Consider the following 9,086-nt stretch of genomic DNA (forward strand, 5'->3'; position numbering starts at 1 on the left):
GCTAATTACATGTTGTGACATATTTCTCTTTGATTACAGCTCGCTCCTCATACTTGTGAGTTCAAGCTTATTTGCTGTGTGGTATTCACAAGAAATAAAACTAAATCATTTGTCCTTCTTCCTTCAGTTCCTTGCATTTTTGTAGTCTGCTTGAGTCATTCATATTCCCTTTGGAAATAAGTAACATGATGCTGCTGTAATCTTATAAATGTGTAGCAATTAATCTTTATGTCTAAGCAAATGATTATACTGGGACTGATTGTCTTCTTCTGTATCGAGTATTTATTTTGCAATCTACATTAGTATTTGTGAGTTTTAGACTACCTCAGTTGCTCAACCAGTGGTACCTTAAAGTGAAGTTCTGCTCCACAATGACTAAAAATGGCACCAGTTTACTTAACAGATTAAAAATCTATATCTGTTCACTTCCGTGGATGAAAACAAGTTTTTACTCCCATTAACCCTGTGGTATAACAGGAATGGATGAGGTACCTGGATTCTATTCTTGCTAACGCATCAACAGAATTAATAATTTTGTCTTCCATTACGCTTCAGCAATCCCACATTGGGGCGGGGAGTTACACAAGTGCAGCTAAGGGTGGCATTTGTACTGCAGATTTCTTACTGTTGGAAGGGGTGCACAAGCCAACTAGGAAGAACCCTGTTTAACTTTCAGATCCCAGGGTGAGTTTGTAAAGTGGGTAGTGTGAAAAGCACCTTTTTTGTTAATTGAGTAAAACTATTTGTTCTCCCTCCAGATTGAGGCAGTAGAACCACATTTTTATCATGCTATTTGCTCATCCCAGCGCAGGACTTTGAGACCTTCACAGGGATAAATTGACTCTTCATTTATGATCAGTTTAATAATCCCTTTAGCTCTGTATTACATAGTAATAATTTGCAGCAGAGATGGATTCAAAGTAGGGTTTTCAAGCAATTAAAAAGACTAATTGCACAATTAATCGCACTGTTAAACAATAATAGAATACCATTTATTTAAATATTTTTGGATGTTTTCTACATTTGCGAATACATTGATTTCAATTACAACACACAATACAAAGTGTACAGTGCTCGTTTTATATTTATTTTTATTACAAATATTTACACTGGAAAAACAAAATAAATAGTATTTTTCAATTCACCTAATACAAGTACTGTAATGCAATGTCTTTATCATGAAAGTTGAACTTACAATTGTAAAATTATGTGCAAAAAAAAAAAAAGCATTCAAAAATAAAACCATGTAAAACTTTAGAGCCTACAAGTCCACTCAGTCCTCCTTCTTTTTTAGCCAATCGTTCAGACAAACAAGTTTGTTTACATTTGCAGGAGATAAAGCTGTCCACTTCTTGTTTACATCACCAGGTGTTTATATGGCACTGTTATAGCTGGCGTCGCCAGTTATTTACGTGCCAGATGCGCTAAACATTCATATGTCCCTTCATGCTTCAACCACCATTCCAGAGGACGTGTGTCCATGCTAATGACGGGTTCTGCTCGATAACTATCCAAAGCAGTGTGGCTGGAAGCATGTTAATTTTTATCATCTGAGTCAGATACCACCAGCAAAAGGTTGATTTTCTTTTTTGGTCGTTCAGGTTCTGTAGTTTCCACATCAGAGTTCTTTTATTCTTCTAAGACTTCTGAACGCATGCTCCACACCTGCTCTCTCTGATTTTGGAGGGCATTTCAAATTCTTAAACCTTGGGTCGAGTGCTGTAGCTATCTTTAGAAATCTCACATTGGTACCTTCTTTGCGTTTTGTGAAATCTGCAGTGAAAGCGTTCTTAAAACGAACAACATGCTCTGGGTCAACAGCCGAGATTGCTATAGCATTAAATATATGTCAGAATATGGATAAAATGTTGCGGGAGAATTGTATGTCTCCTGCTCTAAGTTTCGGTCACAAATTTAGTTAATGAGCGCCATCAGCATGGAAGCATGTCCTCTGGCATGGTGGCCGAAGCATGAAGGAGCATACAAATGTTTACCATATCTGGCACGTACATAAATACCTTGCAGTGCCGGTTACAAAAGTTCCATGTGAACGTCTGTTCTCACTTTCAGGTGACATTGTAAATAAGATATCTCCTGTAAATGTAAACAAACTTGTTTGTCTTACCTGAACAAGAAGTAGGACTGAGTGGACTTGTAGGCTCTAAAGTTTTACATTGTTTTGTTTTTGAGTGCAGTTATGTAACAAAAAAAATCTACATTTGTAAGTTGCACTTTCACGATAAAGAGATTGCCCTACAGTACTTGTATGAGGTGAATTGAAAAATACTATTTTTACAGTGCAAATATTTGTAATAAAAATAATATAAAGTGAGCACTGTACACTTTGTATTCTGTGTTGTAAGTGAAATCAATATATTTGCAAATTTAGAAAAACATCCAAAAAATTAAATAATTTCCATTGGTATTCTATTGTTTAATGGTGCAATTAAAATTTGCCATAAGCCCCATGTATAGCGTATACCTTCCATACTCTCCTGTGTGGCATTTCGCCTTGGCAGCATGGTTCCTGAAGGAGCTCTGCTGGCACTAGCGGCTTCCCAGCCCATAGCCAGGCTGTAACGGGAATTCAGTGGAACTTGATGGTGACTGGAGCATCACTGAGCTCCCAGGGCTGCCTGGGTGAGAGATTTACTTGGGTGTGAGAACAGTAGGAAATGTGGCTGCAATCCAGCTCCATGCATTCCTAGCACTGTCCCAGGTCTTTTTGTAGGGTCTCAGGTGTTTAAGGGGGAGGCTTGCTCTGGAGCCAGTGCCTTTACCTTGTATCCACTATGGGCACAGCAAGCAGAGGGATGACCGGTCTTGGCAAGTGAAATAGCCCCTAGAGGATGCACAAAAGGATGTTTTATTTGATGGTGGTATCTGTTTTGTTTTTGTGTGTTCTATCTTATTTCTGCCTATTTCTGCAGGAAGAAATAATGTATTTTACAGGGATGCTAAAGATCTGGTTAGTAATGTTTCTTCAGCGCATTTCAGAGATGCTCTTGCTGACTTGTCTCTGCCATTCTGTTTTCTTGCAACTATCAGTGTCATTAAAGCCTCCCAGATTACCACATTTGGGGATTCTGACACTTGTGCTGGAGCATTGTGTGTCTCTTTTTTCATGCTGCGTTTTGGAGGCCATCTGCAGCAGATGCAATTTGTGATTTTCTGTTTGTATTCTGTATCCCTAACCCATTAGCTTTCCCTTACATCATTCAGTGTTGCTGCTGTTAGGACATGTGGCGCTGATTCTAATCACACTAACACCAGTGGCTCCAGTGAACTGGGATGAGAATATCTGAAGGATGTAAGAATATAAGACCAATGGTCCATCAAGCCCAATATCCTGTCTGTCACGGTGGCCAGTCCCAGAAGTTTCAGAGGAACTGAACAGAACAGAACAATTTTGAGTGATCCATCCCTATCATCCAGTCATAGCTTCTGGCAGTTGAAGATCTAGGGACGCTTGGTGCATGGGGTTGTGTTCCTGAGCATCTTGGCTTATAGCCATGAATTTACCTAATTCTTTTTTAAAAGTCGTTATACTTTTGGCCTTCATAACATCCCCTGGCAACAAATTCCGCAGGTTGACTGTGTTGTGTGAAGTACTTCCTTATGTTTGTTTTAAACCTGCTGCCTATTAATTTAATCAGATGGCCCACAGTTATGTTAAGGGGTAAATAAAACCTCCCTGTTCACTTTCTACACACCGTTCATAATTTTATAGACCTCTGTTATATCTTCCCACTTAGTCATCTCTTTTTTAAGATGAACAGTTCCATTCTTTTTTAATCTCTCCTCATATGGAAGCTGTTCTAATAATTTTTGCTGCCCTTCTCTGCACCTCTTCAAATTCTAATATCCTTTTTGAAGGAGGATGACCAGAACTGTGTGCAATATTCAAGGTGTGGATGTACCATGGATTAATATAGTGGCATTATGATATTTACTGTCTTATTATCTATCCCTTTCCTAATGGTTCTTAACTTTCTGATTATCTTTTTTGACTGCTGCTGCAAATTGAGCAGATGTTTTCAGAGAGCTATCCACAATGATTCCGACATCTTTCTTGAGTGATAAAGACTAATTTAGATCCCATCATTTTATATATATAGTTGGGATTATATTTTCCAATGTGCATTACTTTGTACTTCTCACCATTGAATTTCATCTGCCATTTTGTCACCCAGTCATCCTGTTTAGTGAGGTCCCTTTGTAACTCTTCGCAGTCAGCTGTGGACTTAACTGTCATGAGTAATTTTGTATCATCTGCAAATTTTGCCACTTCATTGTTCACCCTCTTTTCCAGAGCATTTATGAAAATGTTGAACAGCACCTGTCCCAGTTCAGATCCTGGGGGGACCCTACTTTTTACATCTCTTCACTGTGAAAACTGTTTATTCCTACACTCTTTCACCAATCTTTCAACCAGTTACTAATCCACGTCAGGACATTCCCTCTTATCTCCTGACTACTTTGTTTACTTAACAGCCTTTAATGAGGGACCTTGTAAAAGGCTTTCTGAAAGTCCAAGCACACTATGTCAACTGGATCATCCTTGCCCACATGTTTGTGGACTCCCTCAAAGAATTCTAGTAGATTGATGATGTATGATTTCCTTTTACTAAAGCTGTGTTTACTCTTCCCCCAACATAGTATTTGTCTTTGTGCCTGATAATTTTATTCTTTACTATAGTTTCAACTAATTTGCCTGGTATTGAAGTTAGGCTTACTGGCCTGTAATTGCCAGGATTGCCTCTGGAACCTTTTTAAAAAATAGCTGTTATATTAGCTACCCTCTAGTCATCTGGTACAGAGACTGATTTAAGTGATAGGTTACATTCCAGTTAGTAGTTCTGCAATTTCATATTTGAGTTCCTTCAGAACTCTTGGGTGAATGCCATCTGGTCTGGTGATTTTTTTACTGTTACTGTATAATTTATCAATTTGTTCCAAAATCTCTCCTATTGACACCTCAATCTGGGACACTTCCTCAGATCTGTCACCTAAAAAGGATGGCTTAAGTGGGGAATCTCCTTCACATCCTCTGCAGTGAAGACTACTGCAAAGAATTCTTTTAGCTTGTCTGCAACAGCCTTGTCTTCCTTGAGCGTTCCTTTAGTACCTCGATCATCCAGTGGCCCCACTTGATTGTTTGGCAGCCTTCCTGCTTATGATTTTTTTTAAATTGTTAGGTTTTTGTATCTTTGGTAGTTACTGTTAATTCTTTTTTTGCCTGCTCAATTATACTTTTTCGAGAGTTTATGCTCCTTACTATTTTTCTCATTTTACTTTCAATTTTTAAAGGATGTCTTTTTGCCTCTAACTGCCTCATTTATGGTGCTGTTTAGCTATGGTGGCATTCCTTCCTGAGATGACATATATACCCAGTCAATATGAAGATATTTTAAATCCCCCATTGTTACTGGGTTTTCTGCCTTTTGTAGCCTCTGTCACCTCCCAGAGCATTTCATGGTCACCATCACCATCTTGGGCATGTGGTCAGTTGTATATTCCTGCTGCTATATTCTTATTATTCAAGCTTGGAATTTTTATCCATAGAGACTTTATGGTACAGTTTGATTCATTTAAAATTTTATGATGATTGACTCTATGCTTGCTTTCACATACAGTGCCACTCCACCACCAACACGACCTACTCTCTCATTCCTAAATATTTTGTATTTTGGTATTACCGTATTCCACTGATTTCCCCCCCGCCCTCCTTATTCTACCAAGTTTCCACAATGCCTATTATATCAATATCCTCATTTAATGCCAGGCACTCTAGTTCACCAATCTTAACATAGACTTCTAGCATTCGTATATAAGCATTTGTACATTTTGTCAATATTCAGTTGCTTGCCTCCATGTGTTATGTTTAAACGAGACTCTTTTAATTTGACTGTCCTCCACTAGCTCCTACCTGTACTTTACCAACTTCTTTCCTATTCTGTTTACTTGGATATAGTTTCCCCTTTAATAAATTCATCCATAAGGTATGTCTCCTCCTGAACCATGTGCTCCTCTCCATCTGTCACCTTTACCCAGCCCTTAGTTTAAAATATCCTCTACAACCTTTTTAATTTTCCATGCCAGCAGTCTGTGTCCATTTTGGTTTAAATGGAGCTCCTCCTTTCTCAAAAGGTTCCCCAGTTATTAATAAACCTAAAACCCTCCTCCTTTGTCTCATCCACATATTGAGATCCTGCACTTCTTCCTGTCTTTCTGGCCCTGGATATTGAACTGGAAGTATTTCAGAGAATGCAACCCTGAAGGTCCTGAACTTTAACCCCTTACCTTGCAGCTTAAATTTGGCCTCTAGGACATTTCTCCTACCATTTGCTATGTCACTGGTATCTGCATGTACCAAAACCACTGGCTTCTCCCCAGCACGGCAGATAAATCTGTTTCAATGTCTCGTGAGGTCTGCAACTTTTGCTCCCTGCAGGCAATTTAACATGCTGTTCCTCCAGTCTTCGCAAACCCAACTATTTTCAGTAATTGAATTCCCCATTACTATTACCTGGCTCTTCCTAATAACTGAGTTTCTTTCCCCAGGAGGAACATGCTGTTTGAGAGGATGCTATAACATCATTTGGAAGGAAGGTCCCAACTATAAGATTGTTTCCTCGTCTGAGACTTTCATCCTCCTCAACAGCACAGAGGCTGTCAGACTGGGGGTGGGATCTCTGTACTGTGTCCCTCAGTTCAGCCACTCTGGTCTCAAGAGCCCATACTATGTCTCTGAGGGCCAGGAGCTGCTTGCACCGAATGCACACATATTCCATTTGCCCACAAGGCAGGTAATTGTACATGCTGCATTCGGTGCAATAAACTGGATAGCCCCAATCTGCTGCTGGACTTCTGCCTGCATTCTCTTTTTACTCTTGCAGGGCTTTTTGCATGGGTCAAGGGGTGAAGTTTACAGTATGTGTGTTAAGTCTATCTGCCTTTCACATTCCTTCACGCGCCTCCCCGTTTGCTAGCTCCTCTGGTGCTTTAGGAGCTGACTTTTTAAACTCTTGTTCTCCCTGAGTTAGCCCACCCCCTGTCAAAGGCTGCTAATGTGGGTTAGGGAATCAAAGGATAGCAGGCTAGAGCCCCCTTAGTAAGCTCTCGGCCTAGCCCAGCAGGCCCCGTGGCTCAGCGCACAGCCCCAAAACAGGCCACACTATAATCTTTAATCAGGCAAACACACAACGGACAGACCATCCGTGACCATGTGCGTGAGCCACGCAGTCTGTTTTTACCCAGCCAAGGAGTGGAGAGGGCTGGTGAGCCAGGAATGGCGCTGGGCCCTTGATTCTGGTAAAACTTGCTCTGAGCTGGGAATGCGAACGGTCACCAAGGCTACAGCCTGGGGCCTGTGTTCTGCCACCAAGGCAACCGTGTGGGGGTGGGGCCTGTCAGAAAAGCCTCTGTTGTGGCCTCCCCAGGGTAAAGGAGCTGGGGAAGGAGCCTGTTCATTTACTTATTGGAAATGTAACTAGAAGAACCTGTCTGGGACTGACTGAGCCTTTCCTGGAGAAACCAGCCTGTCAGCTGAGAGCAGCGCCCAGGCCTTGCTCCGTTGTGGGACAGCTCTTCTTGGCCGTCATCCCCAGTGCAGTGAGCAGGTACCGCCCTGGATTTCTACCTTCTGCTGCTCTGCTGTGCTCCACGAGCTGTCTCTGCTTACAGCGTGAGAGCAGTGACTATTGATTACACCCCTGGCTGGGGGGTGGGAGCAGGAAGCCCCCTTCAGACCCCCCCGTTCTCTGGGCTGAGGTGACTGGCGTATCAGAATGTAAAATACAGAGGTGGGGGGGATAGACTGCGGCGTTGGGAAGTGGTTGGACCCTGAGAGCCAGGGAGCGCCTGTAATTCAGGGCAGCGGCAGAGATGTGAGTGCAAAATGGCTCAACTTAAGTCCCTGTGTGTTTGTTGAATTCCCTTGGTTCCTCCCTCAATCCCCACAAATAAATCACTGTGCTACACTGACAGTTATTTCATTTTGGGGGCCCACGCCATACCCGGCATCACTGTGCTGGCTTGGCAACTCGCAAGCCACTGTAATCTCTGCGCCTGGCATCAACGGAGGACTAGGAGACTCTTCACTTGGACCATAATTAGCCCCTCTATCAGCCTGTGACCAGGGGGCTAGGAAATGTGCTACCCAACCCTGACTTCCTCTTCTGGGATTGGAGGTGAAGCTGGCAACTCAAAAAACAACTTTTCACTTGTTCTTCCTCACTCCTATCTGTAGCAAAGGCCTTTGTGGGTCCAAATGCACCCCAGGAAATTGTAAAGATCTGCTCCAGGCAGCCCTTTACAAATGTTTTCAGACTTAACCTAACCGCTGTAGAGTTCAGGTGAGAGACAACACCCAGATGACAAGGATATAAAGAAATTCCAGTGTTCTGTATGACTGTTGAGGGTCAACTGTGTACTCAGCCCTGGATGGCCCAGAATATCAACTCAGAAATGAACTATTCAATTCAATTTTGATTTAGTTAAATATCACTTGTCAGCAAATTAAACACTTCTAGATAGACTGTGTGTACACTTTGGAAATTCTAGCATTTGGGGTTGTTTTTCTTAATTTTACTTTCTGATGGATATTCTCATTGTAATGCATAATCTCTCCCCTGAACTAAGATGATACAGTATTATTATTAAATAGACATAGCTCATCTTATACTTAGGTTGGAAGCTCTTTGTGGCCAGGTGGCATGTCGTCTTGTTCTGTTTGTCCAGCACCTAGCACAGTGAGTGATGAGGTACTACTGCAATACAAATAAAAATATTATTTACGCTTTATTTGCATCGCAGTAGAACCAGGGCTCCACTGTGCTAAGCACTGTGCAAACATATAATGAAGAGATGAGAGAACAGATGGATACTACCACTAGAGGAAGTATGAGGTAACAGTGAGACAGTTTTGATCAGCACATTGATAACTCTGAGAGAGAGAGGTTAACTGGTCATTGGATGTTCCGTTCCAGTTTATTTTTTGAAAAAATACATTTATCATTCATGTTACTTCTGAACAGTTTTAGGCATAGTCATTTCGGATCTCCATAGTATTTATTGGTAAGAAG

This window comes from Eretmochelys imbricata, chromosome 5 (genome assembly GCF_965152235.1).
Source record: "Eretmochelys imbricata isolate rEreImb1 chromosome 5, rEreImb1.hap1, whole genome shotgun sequence".
Taxonomy (NCBI): Eukaryota; Metazoa; Chordata; order Testudines; family Cheloniidae; genus Eretmochelys; species Eretmochelys imbricata.